Raw genomic sequence first — 9,878 nt, forward strand, 5'->3', positions numbered from 1 at the left:
TTGCGCTTTAATTGTATATATTTGATTTCTTTCACTTCTTAGCGGCATAATGCATATAATTAACTCTAAAATATTTGTTTTCTCTTACTTTCTCCGATTCTTTTACGCCGATTAACAAAAATAAAAAAATAACATTTAAAAATCCGCAAAAAGAGGTGCAACACAAGGACTTCCCAGGAGGTCACCCATCCTAGTACTACTCTCGCCCAAGCACGCTTAACTGCGGAGTTCTGATGGGATCCGGTGCATTAGTGCTGGTATGATCGCACCTGTTACCCTTTGCGCTTTAATTGTATATATTTGATTTCTTTCACTTCTTAGCGGCATAATGCATATAATTAACTCTAAAATATTTGTTTTCTCTTACTTTCTCCGATTCTTTTACGCCGATTAACAAAAATAAAAAAATAACATTTAAAAATCCGCAAAAAGAGGTGCAACACAAGGACTTCCCAGGAGGTCACCCATCCTAGTACTACTCTCGCCCAAGCACGCTTAACTGCGGAGTTCTGATGGGATCCGGTGCATTAGTGCTGGTATGATCGCACCTGTTACCCTTTGCGCTTTAATTGTATATATTTGATTTCTTTCACTTCTTAGCGGCATAATGCATATAATTAACTCTAAAATATTTGTTTTCTCTTACTTTCTCCGATTCTTTTACGCCGATTAACAAAAATAAAAAAATAACATTTAAAAATCCGCAAAAAGAGGTGCAACACAAGGACTTCCCAGGAGGTCACCCATCCTAGTACTACTCTCGCCCAAGCACGCTTAACTGCGGAGTTCTGATGGGATCCGGTGCATTAGTGCTGGTATGATCGCACCTGTTACCCTTTGCGCTTTAATTGTATATATTTGATTTCTTTCACTTCTTAGCGGCATAATGCATATAATTAACTCTAAAATATTTGTTTTCTCTTACTTTCTCCGATTCTTTTACGCCGATTAACAAAAATAAAAAAATAACATTTAAAAATCCGCAAAAAGAGGTGCAACACAAGGACTTCCCAGGAGGTCACCCATCCTAGTACTACTCTCGCCCAAGCACGCTTAACTGCGGAGTTCTGATGGGATCCGGTGCATTAGTGCTGGTATGATCGCACCTGTTACCCTTTGCGCTTTAATTGTATATATTTGATTTCTTTCACTTCTTAGCGGCATAATGCATATAATTAACTCTAAAATATTTGTTTTCTCTTACTTTCTCCGATTCTTTTACGCCGATTAACAAAAATAAAAAAATAACATTTAAAAATCCGCAAAAAGAGGTGCAACACAAGGACTTCCCAGGAGGTCACCCATCCTAGTACTACTCTCGCCCAAGCACGCTTAACTGCGGAGTTCTGATGGGATCCGGTGCATTAGTGCTGGTATGATCGCACCTGTTACCCTTTGCGCTTTAATTGTATATATTTGATTTCTTTCACTTCTTAGCGGCATAATGCATATAATTAACTCTAAAATATTTGTTTTCTCTTACTTTCTCCGATTCTTTTACGCCGATTAACAAAAATAAAAAAATAACATTTAAAAATCCGCAAAAAGAGGTGCAACACAAGGACTTCCCAGGAGGTCACCCATCCTAGTACTACTCTCGCCCAAGCACGCTTAACTGCGGAGTTCTGATGGGATCCGGTGCATTAGTGCTGGTATGATCGCACCTGTTACCCTTTGCGCTTTAATTGTATATATTTGATTTCTTTCACTTCTTAGCGGCATAATGCATATAATTAACTCTAAAATATTTGTTTTCTCTTACTTTCTCCGATTCTTTTACGCCGATTAACAAAAATAAAAAAATAACATTTAAAAATCCGCAAAAAGAGGTGCAACACAAGGACTTCCCAGGAGGTCACCCATCCTAGTACTACTCTCGCCCAAGCACGCTTAACTGCGGAGTTCTGATGGGATCCGGTGCATTAGTGCTGGTATGATCGCACCTGTTACCCTTTGCGCTTTAATTGTATATATTTGATTTCTTTCACTTCTTAGCGGCATAATGCATATAATTAACTCTAAAATATTTGTTTTCTCTTACTTTCTCCGATTCTTTTACGCCGATTAACAAAAATAAAAAAATAACATTTAAAAATCCGCAAAAAGAGGTGCAACACAAGGACTTCCCAGGAGGTCACCCATCCTAGTACTACTCTCGCCCAAGCACGCTTAACTGCGGAGTTCTGATGGGATCCGGTGCATTAGTGCTGGTATGATCGCACCTGTTACCCTTTGCGCTTTAATTGTATATATTTGATTTCTTTCACTTCTTAGCGGCATAATGCATATAATTAACTCTAAAATATTTGTTTTCTCTTACTTTCTCCGATTCTTTTACGCCGATTAACAAAAATAAAAAAATAACATTTAAAAATCCGCAAAAAGAGGTGCAACACAAGGACTTCCCAGGAGGTCACCCATCCTAGTACTACTCTCGCCCAAGCACGCTTAACTGCGGAGTTCTGATGGGATCCGGTGCATTAGTGCTGGTATGATCGCACCTGTTACCCTTTGCGCTTTAATTGTATATATTTGATTTCTTTCACTTCTTAGCGGCATAATGCATATAATTAACTCTAAAATATTTGTTTTCTCTTACTTTCTCCGATTCTTTTACGCCGATTAACAAAAATAAAAAAATAACATTTAAAAATCCGCAAAAAGAGGTGCAACACAAGGACTTCCCAGGAGGTCACCCATCCTAGTACTACTCTCGCCCAAGCACGCTTAACTGCGGAGTTCTGATGGGATCCGGTGCATTAGTGCTGGTATGATCGCACCTGTTACCCTTTGCGCTTTAATTGTATATATTTGATTTCTTTCACTTCTTAGCGGCATAATGCATATAATTAACTCTAAAATATTTGTTTTCTCTTACTTTCTCCGATTCTTTTACGCCGATTAACAAAAATAAAAAAATAACATTTAAAAATCCGCAAAAAGAGGTGCAACACAAGGACTTCCCAGGAGGTCACCCATCCTAGTACTACTCTCGCCCAAGCACGCTTAACTGCGGAGTTCTGATGGGATCCGGTGCATTAGTGCTGGTATGATCGCACCTGTTACCCTTTGCGCTTTAATTGTATATATTTGATTTCTTTCACTTCTTAGCGGCATAATGCATATAATTAACTCTAAAATATTTGTTTTCTCTTACTTTCTCCGATTCTTTTACGCCGATTAACAAAAATAAAAAAATAACATTTAAAAATCCGCAAAAAGAGGTGCAACACAAGGACTTCCCAGGAGGTCACCCATCCTAGTACTACTCTCGCCCAAGCACGCTTAACTGCGGAGTTCTGATGGGATCCGGTGCATTAGTGCTGGTATGATCGCACCTGTTACCCTTTGCGCTTTAATTGTATATATTTGATTTCTTTCACTTCTTAGCGGCATAATGCATATAATTAACTCTAAAATATTTGTTTTCTCTTACTTTCTCCGATTCTTTTACGCCGATTAACAAAAATAAAAAAATAACATTTAAAAATCCGCAAAAAGAGGTGCAACACAAGGACTTCCCAGGAGGTCACCCATCCTAGTACTACTCTCGCCCAAGCACGCTTAACTGCGGAGTTCTGATGGGATCCGGTGCATTAGTGCTGGTATGATCGCACCTGTTACCCTTTGCGCTTTAATTGTATATATTTGATTTCTTTCACTTCTTAGCGGCATAATGCATATAATTAACTCTAAAATATTTGTTTTCTCTTACTTTCTCCGATTCTTTTACGCCGATTAACAAAAATAAAAAAATAACATTTAAAAATCCGCAAAAAGAGGTGCAACACAAGGACTTCCCAGGAGGTCACCCATCCTAGTACTACTCTCGCCCAAGCACGCTTAACTGCGGAGTTCTGATGGGATCCGGTGCATTAGTGCTGGTATGATCGCACCTGTTACCCTTTGCGCTTTAATTGTATATATTTGATTTCTTTCACTTCTTAGCGGCATAATGCATATAATTAACTCTAAAATATTTGTTTTCTCTTACTTTCTCCGATTCTTTTACGCCGATTAACAAAAATAAAAAAATAACATTTAAAAATCCGCAAAAAGAGGTGCAACACAAGGACTTCCCAGGAGGTCACCCATCCTAGTACTACTCTCGCCCAAGCACGCTTAACTGCGGAGTTCTGATGGGATCCGGTGCATTAGTGCTGGTATGATCGCACCTGTTACCCTTTGCGCTTTAATTGTATATATTTGATTTCTTTCACTTCTTAGCGGCATAATGCATATAATTAACTCTAAAATATTTGTTTTCTCTTACTTTCTCCGATTCTTTTACGCCGATTAACAAAAATAAAAAAATAACATTTAAAAATCCGCAAAAAGAGGTGCAACACAAGGACTTCCCAGGAGGTCACCCATCCTAGTACTACTCTCGCCCAAGCACGCTTAACTGCGGAGTTCTGATGGGATCCGGTGCATTAGTGCTGGTATGATCGCACCTGTTACCCTTTGCGCTTTAATTGTATATATTTGATTTCTTTCACTTCTTAGCGGCATAATGCATATAATTAACTCTAAAATATTTGTTTTCTCTTACTTTCTCCGATTCTTTTACGCCGATTAACAAAAATAAAAAAATAACATTTAAAAATCCGCAAAAAGAGGTGCAACACAAGGACTTCCCAGGAGGTCACCCATCCTAGTACTACTCTCGCCCAAGCACGCTTAACTGCGGAGTTCTGATGGGATCCGGTGCATTAGTGCTGGTATGATCGCACCTGTTACCCTTTGCGCTTTAATTGTATATATTTGATTTCTTTCACTTCTTAGCGGCATAATGCATATAATTAACTCTAAAATATTTGTTTTCTCTTACTTTCTCCGATTCTTTTACGCCGATTAACAAAAATAAAAAAATAACATTTAAAAATCCGCAAAAAGAGGTGCAACACAAGGACTTCCCAGGAGGTCACCCATCCTAGTACTACTCTCGCCCAAGCACGCTTAACTGCGGAGTTCTGATGGGATCCGGTGCATTAGTGCTGGTATGATCGCACCTGTTACCCTTTGCGCTTTAATTGTATATATTTGATTTCTTTCACTTCTTAGCGGCATAATGCATATAATTAACTCTAAAATATTTGTTTTCTCTTACTTTCTCCGATTCTTTTACGCCGATTAACAAAAATAAAAAAATAACATTTAAAAATCCGCAAAAAGAGGTGCAACACAAGGACTTCCCAGGAGGTCACCCATCCTAGTACTACTCTCGCCCAAGCACGCTTAACTGCGGAGTTCTGATGGGATCCGGTGCATTAGTGCTGGTATGATCGCACCTGTTACCCTTTGCGCTTTAATTGTATATATTTGATTTCTTTCACTTCTTAGCGGCATAATGCATATAATTAACTCTAAAATATTTGTTTTCTCTTACTTTCTCCGATTCTTTTACGCCGATTAACAAAAATAAAAAAATAACATTTAAAAATCCGCAAAAAGAGGTGCAACACAAGGACTTCCCAGGAGGTCACCCATCCTAGTACTACTCTCGCCCAAGCACGCTTAACTGCGGAGTTCTGATGGGATCCGGTGCATTAGTGCTGGTATGATCGCACCTGTTACCCTTTGCGCTTTAATTGTATATATTTGATTTCTTTCACTTCTTAGCGGCATAATGCATATAATTAACTCTAAAATATTTGTTTTCTCTTACTTTCTCCGATTCTTTTACGCCGATTAACAAAAATAAAAAAATAACATTTAAAAATCCGCAAAAAGAGGTGCAACACAAGGACTTCCCAGGAGGTCACCCATCCTAGTACTACTCTCGCCCAAGCACGCTTAACTGCGGAGTTCTGATGGGATCCGGTGCATTAGTGCTGGTATGATCGCACCTGTTACCCTTTGCGCTTTAATTGTATATATTTGATTTCTTTCACTTCTTAGCGGCATAATGCATATAATTAACTCTAAAATATTTGTTTTCTCTTACTTTCTCCGATTCTTTTACGCCGATTAACAAAAATAAAAAAATAACATTTAAAAATCCGCAAAAAGAGGTGCAACACAAGGACTTCCCAGGAGGTCACCCATCCTAGTACTACTCTCGCCCAAGCACGCTTAACTGCGGAGTTCTGATGGGATCCGGTGCATTAGTGCTGGTATGATCGCACCTGTTACCCTTTGCGCTTTAATTGTATATATTTGATTTCTTTCACTTCTTAGCGGCATAATGCATATAATTAACTCTAAAATATTTGTTTTCTCTTACTTTCTCCGATTCTTTTACGCCGATTAACAAAAATAAAAAAATAACATTTAAAAATCCGCAAAAAGAGGTGCAACACAAGGACTTCCCAGGAGGTCACCCATCCTAGTACTACTCTCGCCCAAGCACGCTTAACTGCGGAGTTCTGATGGGATCCGGTGCATTAGTGCTGGTATGATCGCACCTGTTACCCTTTGCGCTTTAATTGTATATATTTGATTTCTTTCACTTCTTAGCGGCATAATGCATATAATTAACTCTAAAATATTTGTTTTCTCTTACTTTCTCCGATTCTTTTACGCCGATTAACAAAAATAAAAAAATAACATTTAAAAATCCGCAAAAAGAGGTGCAACACAAGGACTTCCCAGGAGGTCACCCATCCTAGTACTACTCTCGCCCAAGCACGCTTAACTGCGGAGTTCTGATGGGATCCGGTGCATTAGTGCTGGTATGATCGCACCTGTTACCCTTTGCGCTTTAATTGTATATATTTGATTTCTTTCACTTCTTAGCGGCATAATGCATATAATTAACTCTAAAATATTTGTTTTCTCTTACTTTCTCCGATTCTTTTACGCCGATTAACAAAAATAAAAAAATAACATTTAAAAATCCGCAAAAAGAGGTGCAACACAAGGACTTCCCAGGAGGTCACCCATCCTAGTACTACTCTCGCCCAAGCACGCTTAACTGCGGAGTTCTGATGGGATCCGGTGCATTAGTGCTGGTATGATCGCACCTGTTACCCTTTGCGCTTTAATTGTATATATTTGATTTCTTTCACTTCTTAGCGGCATAATGCATATAATTAACTCTAAAATATTTGTTTTCTCTTACTTTCTCCGATTCTTTTACGCCGATTAACAAAAATAAAAAAATAACATTTAAAAATCCGCAAAAAGAGGTGCAACACAAGGACTTCCCAGGAGGTCACCCATCCTAGTACTACTCTCGCCCAAGCACGCTTAACTGCGGAGTTCTGATGGGATCCGGTGCATTAGTGCTGGTATGATCGCACCTGTTACCCTTTGCGCTTTAATTGTATATATTTGATTTCTTTCACTTCTTAGCGGCATAATGCATATAATTAACTCTAAAATATTTGTTTTCTCTTACTTTCTCCGATTCTTTTACGCCGATTAACAAAAATAAAAAAATAACATTTAAAAATCCGCAAAAAGAGGTGCAACACAAGGACTTCCCAGGAGGTCACCCATCCTAGTACTACTCTCGCCCAAGCACGCTTAACTGCGGAGTTCTGATGGGATCCGGTGCATTAGTGCTGGTATGATCGCACCTGTTACCCTTTGCGCTTTAATTGTATATATTTGATTTCTTTCACTTCTTAGCGGCATAATGCATATAATTAACTCTAAAATATTTGTTTTCTCTTACTTTCTCCGATTCTTTTACGCCGATTAACAAAAATAAAAAAATAACATTTAAAAATCCGCAAAAAGAGGTGCAACACAAGGACTTCCCAGGAGGTCACCCATCCTAGTACTACTCTCGCCCAAGCACGCTTAACTGCGGAGTTCTGATGGGATCCGGTGCATTAGTGCTGGTATGATCGCACCTGTTACCCTTTGCGCTTTAATTGTATATATTTGATTTCTTTCACTTCTTAGCGGCATAATGCATATAATTAACTCTAAAATATTTGTTTTCTCTTACTTTCTCCGATTCTTTTACGCCGATTAACAAAAATAAAAAAATAACATTTAAAAATCCGCAAAAAGAGGTGCAACACAAGGACTTCCCAGGAGGTCACCCATCCTAGTACTACTCTCGCCCAAGCACGCTTAACTGCGGAGTTCTGATGGGATCCGGTGCATTAGTGCTGGTATGATCGCACCTGTTACCCTTTGCGCTTTAATTGTATATATTTGATTTCTTTCACTTCTTAGCGGCATAATGCATATAATTAACTCTAAAATATTTGTTTTCTCTTACTTTCTCCGATTCTTTTACGCCGATTAACAAAAATAAAAAAATAACATTTAAAAATCCGCAAAAAGAGGTGCAACACAAGGACTTCCCAGGAGGTCACCCATCCTAGTACTACTCTCGCCCAAGCACGCTTAACTGCGGAGTTCTGATGGGATCCGGTGCATTAGTGCTGGTATGATCGCACCTGTTACCCTTTGCGCTTTAATTGTATATATTTGATTTCTTTCACTTCTTAGCGGCATAATGCATATAATTAACTCTAAAATATTTGTTTTCTCTTACTTTCTCCGATTCTTTTACGCCGATTAACAAAAATAAAAAAATAACATTTAAAAATCCGCAAAAAGAGGTGCAACACAAGGACTTCCCAGGAGGTCACCCATCCTAGTACTACTCTCGCCCAAGCACGCTTAACTGCGGAGTTCTGATGGGATCCGGTGCATTAGTGCTGGTATGATCGCACCTGTTACCCTTTGCGCTTTAATTGTATATATTTGATTTCTTTCACTTCTTAGCGGCATAATGCATATAATTAACTCTAAAATATTTGTTTTCTCTTACTTTCTCCGATTCTTTTACGCCGATTAACAAAAATAAAAAAATAACATTTAAAAATCCGCAAAAAGAGGTGCAACACAAGGACTTCCCAGGAGGTCACCCATCCTAGTACTACTCTCGCCCAAGCACGCTTAACTGCGGAGTTCTGATGGGATCCGGTGCATTAGTGCTGGTATGATCGCACCTGTTACCCTTTGCGCTTTAATTGTATATATTTGATTTCTTTCACTTCTTAGCGGCATAATGCATATAATTAACTCTAAAATATTTGTTTTCTCTTACTTTCTCCGATTCTTTTACGCCGATTAACAAAAATAAAAAAATAACATTTAAAAATCCGCAAAAAGAGGTGCAACACAAGGACTTCCCAGGAGGTCACCCATCCTAGTACTACTCTCGCCCAAGCACGCTTAACTGCGGAGTTCTGATGGGATCCGGTGCATTAGTGCTGGTATGATCGCACCTGTTACCCTTTGCGCTTTAATTGTATATATTTGATTTCTTTCACTTCTTAGCGGCATAATGCATATAATTAACTCTAAAATATTTGTTTTCTCTTACTTTCTCCGATTCTTTTACGCCGATTAACAAAAATAAAAAAATAACATTTAAAAATCCGCAAAAAGAGGTGCAACACAAGGACTTCCCAGGAGGTCACCCATCCTAGTACTACTCTCGCCCAAGCACGCTTAACTGCGGAGTTCTGATGGGATCCGGTGCATTAGTGCTGGTATGATCGCACCTGTTACCCTTTGCGCTTTAATTGTATATATTTGATTTCTTTCACTTCTTAGCGGCATAATGCATATAATTAACTCTAAAATATTTGTTTTCTCTTACTTTCTCCGATTCTTTTACGCCGATTAACAAAAATAAAAAAATAACATTTAAAAATCCGCAAAAAGAGGTGCAACACAAGGACTTCCCAGGAGGTCACCCATCCTAGTACTACTCTCGCCCAAGCACGCTTAACTGCGGAGTTCTGATGGGATCCGGTGCATTAGTGCTGGTATGATCGCACCTGTTACCCTTTGCGCTTTAATTGTATATATTTGATTTCTTTCACTTCTTAGCGGCATAATGCATATAATTAACTCTAAAATATTTGTTTTCTCTTACTTTCTCCGATTCTTTTACGCCGATT

The 9,878-nt window shown here is 38.6% G+C and overlaps 35 non-coding genes across 35 annotated transcripts; all 35 read right to left on the bottom strand.

The window, feature by feature from the left end:
* Positions 1-152: 152 nt before the first annotated feature.
* On the bottom strand, positions 153-271 carry LOC131600616 (5S ribosomal RNA). The gene has a single exon (XR_009283232.1). It is a non-coding gene; the product is annotated as a 5S ribosomal RNA (ribosomal RNA).
* Positions 272-431: 160 nt separating this feature from the next.
* On the bottom strand, positions 432-550 carry LOC131600617 (5S ribosomal RNA). The gene has a single exon (XR_009283233.1). It is a non-coding gene; the product is annotated as a 5S ribosomal RNA (ribosomal RNA).
* Positions 551-710: 160 nt separating this feature from the next.
* On the bottom strand, positions 711-829 carry LOC131600618 (5S ribosomal RNA). The gene has a single exon (XR_009283234.1). It is a non-coding gene; the product is annotated as a 5S ribosomal RNA (ribosomal RNA).
* A 160-nt stretch (positions 830-989) lies between these two features.
* Positions 990-1,108, bottom strand: LOC131600619 (5S ribosomal RNA). The gene has a single exon (XR_009283235.1). It is a non-coding gene; the product is annotated as a 5S ribosomal RNA (ribosomal RNA).
* Positions 1,109-1,268: 160 nt separating this feature from the next.
* LOC131600621 (5S ribosomal RNA) lies at positions 1,269-1,387 on the bottom strand. The gene has a single exon (XR_009283237.1). It is a non-coding gene; the product is annotated as a 5S ribosomal RNA (ribosomal RNA).
* A 160-nt stretch (positions 1,388-1,547) lies between these two features.
* LOC131600622 (5S ribosomal RNA) lies at positions 1,548-1,666 on the bottom strand. The gene has a single exon (XR_009283238.1). It is a non-coding gene; the product is annotated as a 5S ribosomal RNA (ribosomal RNA).
* A 160-nt stretch (positions 1,667-1,826) lies between these two features.
* Positions 1,827-1,945, bottom strand: LOC131600623 (5S ribosomal RNA). Its single transcript, XR_009283239.1, has one exon. It is a non-coding gene; the product is annotated as a 5S ribosomal RNA (ribosomal RNA).
* A 160-nt stretch (positions 1,946-2,105) lies between these two features.
* Positions 2,106-2,224, bottom strand: LOC131600625 (5S ribosomal RNA). Its single transcript, XR_009283241.1, has one exon. It is a non-coding gene; the product is annotated as a 5S ribosomal RNA (ribosomal RNA).
* Positions 2,225-2,384: 160 nt separating this feature from the next.
* On the bottom strand, positions 2,385-2,503 carry LOC131600626 (5S ribosomal RNA). Its single transcript, XR_009283243.1, has one exon. It is a non-coding gene; the product is annotated as a 5S ribosomal RNA (ribosomal RNA).
* A 160-nt stretch (positions 2,504-2,663) lies between these two features.
* Positions 2,664-2,782, bottom strand: LOC131600627 (5S ribosomal RNA). The gene has a single exon (XR_009283244.1). It is a non-coding gene; the product is annotated as a 5S ribosomal RNA (ribosomal RNA).
* Positions 2,783-2,942: 160 nt separating this feature from the next.
* LOC131600628 (5S ribosomal RNA) lies at positions 2,943-3,061 on the bottom strand. The gene has a single exon (XR_009283245.1). It is a non-coding gene; the product is annotated as a 5S ribosomal RNA (ribosomal RNA).
* Positions 3,062-3,221: 160 nt separating this feature from the next.
* Positions 3,222-3,340, bottom strand: LOC131600629 (5S ribosomal RNA). Its single transcript, XR_009283246.1, has one exon. It is a non-coding gene; the product is annotated as a 5S ribosomal RNA (ribosomal RNA).
* A 160-nt stretch (positions 3,341-3,500) lies between these two features.
* On the bottom strand, positions 3,501-3,619 carry LOC131600630 (5S ribosomal RNA). The gene has a single exon (XR_009283247.1). It is a non-coding gene; the product is annotated as a 5S ribosomal RNA (ribosomal RNA).
* Positions 3,620-3,779: 160 nt separating this feature from the next.
* Positions 3,780-3,898, bottom strand: LOC131600631 (5S ribosomal RNA). The gene has a single exon (XR_009283249.1). It is a non-coding gene; the product is annotated as a 5S ribosomal RNA (ribosomal RNA).
* Positions 3,899-4,058: 160 nt separating this feature from the next.
* Positions 4,059-4,177, bottom strand: LOC131600632 (5S ribosomal RNA). The gene has a single exon (XR_009283250.1). It is a non-coding gene; the product is annotated as a 5S ribosomal RNA (ribosomal RNA).
* Positions 4,178-4,337: 160 nt separating this feature from the next.
* Positions 4,338-4,456, bottom strand: LOC131600633 (5S ribosomal RNA). The gene has a single exon (XR_009283251.1). It is a non-coding gene; the product is annotated as a 5S ribosomal RNA (ribosomal RNA).
* Positions 4,457-4,616: 160 nt separating this feature from the next.
* On the bottom strand, positions 4,617-4,735 carry LOC131600634 (5S ribosomal RNA). Its single transcript, XR_009283252.1, has one exon. It is a non-coding gene; the product is annotated as a 5S ribosomal RNA (ribosomal RNA).
* Positions 4,736-4,895: 160 nt separating this feature from the next.
* On the bottom strand, positions 4,896-5,014 carry LOC131600637 (5S ribosomal RNA). The gene has a single exon (XR_009283254.1). It is a non-coding gene; the product is annotated as a 5S ribosomal RNA (ribosomal RNA).
* A 160-nt stretch (positions 5,015-5,174) lies between these two features.
* Positions 5,175-5,293, bottom strand: LOC131600638 (5S ribosomal RNA). The gene has a single exon (XR_009283255.1). It is a non-coding gene; the product is annotated as a 5S ribosomal RNA (ribosomal RNA).
* Positions 5,294-5,453: 160 nt separating this feature from the next.
* LOC131600639 (5S ribosomal RNA) lies at positions 5,454-5,572 on the bottom strand. Its single transcript, XR_009283256.1, has one exon. It is a non-coding gene; the product is annotated as a 5S ribosomal RNA (ribosomal RNA).
* A 160-nt stretch (positions 5,573-5,732) lies between these two features.
* Positions 5,733-5,851, bottom strand: LOC131600640 (5S ribosomal RNA). The gene has a single exon (XR_009283257.1). It is a non-coding gene; the product is annotated as a 5S ribosomal RNA (ribosomal RNA).
* A 160-nt stretch (positions 5,852-6,011) lies between these two features.
* On the bottom strand, positions 6,012-6,130 carry LOC131600641 (5S ribosomal RNA). The gene has a single exon (XR_009283258.1). It is a non-coding gene; the product is annotated as a 5S ribosomal RNA (ribosomal RNA).
* Positions 6,131-6,290: 160 nt separating this feature from the next.
* Positions 6,291-6,409, bottom strand: LOC131600642 (5S ribosomal RNA). The gene has a single exon (XR_009283259.1). It is a non-coding gene; the product is annotated as a 5S ribosomal RNA (ribosomal RNA).
* Positions 6,410-6,569: 160 nt separating this feature from the next.
* Positions 6,570-6,688, bottom strand: LOC131600643 (5S ribosomal RNA). Its single transcript, XR_009283260.1, has one exon. It is a non-coding gene; the product is annotated as a 5S ribosomal RNA (ribosomal RNA).
* Positions 6,689-6,848: 160 nt separating this feature from the next.
* LOC131600644 (5S ribosomal RNA) lies at positions 6,849-6,967 on the bottom strand. The gene has a single exon (XR_009283261.1). It is a non-coding gene; the product is annotated as a 5S ribosomal RNA (ribosomal RNA).
* A 160-nt stretch (positions 6,968-7,127) lies between these two features.
* LOC131600645 (5S ribosomal RNA) lies at positions 7,128-7,246 on the bottom strand. The gene has a single exon (XR_009283262.1). It is a non-coding gene; the product is annotated as a 5S ribosomal RNA (ribosomal RNA).
* Positions 7,247-7,406: 160 nt separating this feature from the next.
* On the bottom strand, positions 7,407-7,525 carry LOC131600646 (5S ribosomal RNA). Its single transcript, XR_009283263.1, has one exon. It is a non-coding gene; the product is annotated as a 5S ribosomal RNA (ribosomal RNA).
* A 160-nt stretch (positions 7,526-7,685) lies between these two features.
* LOC131600648 (5S ribosomal RNA) lies at positions 7,686-7,804 on the bottom strand. Its single transcript, XR_009283265.1, has one exon. It is a non-coding gene; the product is annotated as a 5S ribosomal RNA (ribosomal RNA).
* Positions 7,805-7,964: 160 nt separating this feature from the next.
* LOC131600649 (5S ribosomal RNA) lies at positions 7,965-8,083 on the bottom strand. The gene has a single exon (XR_009283266.1). It is a non-coding gene; the product is annotated as a 5S ribosomal RNA (ribosomal RNA).
* Positions 8,084-8,243: 160 nt separating this feature from the next.
* On the bottom strand, positions 8,244-8,362 carry LOC131600650 (5S ribosomal RNA). The gene has a single exon (XR_009283267.1). It is a non-coding gene; the product is annotated as a 5S ribosomal RNA (ribosomal RNA).
* Positions 8,363-8,522: 160 nt separating this feature from the next.
* Positions 8,523-8,641, bottom strand: LOC131600651 (5S ribosomal RNA). The gene has a single exon (XR_009283268.1). It is a non-coding gene; the product is annotated as a 5S ribosomal RNA (ribosomal RNA).
* A 160-nt stretch (positions 8,642-8,801) lies between these two features.
* Positions 8,802-8,920, bottom strand: LOC131600653 (5S ribosomal RNA). The gene has a single exon (XR_009283269.1). It is a non-coding gene; the product is annotated as a 5S ribosomal RNA (ribosomal RNA).
* A 160-nt stretch (positions 8,921-9,080) lies between these two features.
* LOC131600654 (5S ribosomal RNA) lies at positions 9,081-9,199 on the bottom strand. Its single transcript, XR_009283270.1, has one exon. It is a non-coding gene; the product is annotated as a 5S ribosomal RNA (ribosomal RNA).
* A 160-nt stretch (positions 9,200-9,359) lies between these two features.
* LOC131600655 (5S ribosomal RNA) lies at positions 9,360-9,478 on the bottom strand. Its single transcript, XR_009283271.1, has one exon. It is a non-coding gene; the product is annotated as a 5S ribosomal RNA (ribosomal RNA).
* Positions 9,479-9,638: 160 nt separating this feature from the next.
* Positions 9,639-9,757, bottom strand: LOC131600656 (5S ribosomal RNA). The gene has a single exon (XR_009283272.1). It is a non-coding gene; the product is annotated as a 5S ribosomal RNA (ribosomal RNA).
* Between the last annotated feature and the right edge of the window lie 121 nt (positions 9,758-9,878).

Source organism: Vicia villosa, linkage group LG4 (genome assembly GCF_029867415.1).
Source record: "Vicia villosa cultivar HV-30 ecotype Madison, WI linkage group LG4, Vvil1.0, whole genome shotgun sequence".
NCBI classification, from domain to species: domain Eukaryota; kingdom Viridiplantae; phylum Streptophyta; class Magnoliopsida; order Fabales; family Fabaceae; genus Vicia; species Vicia villosa.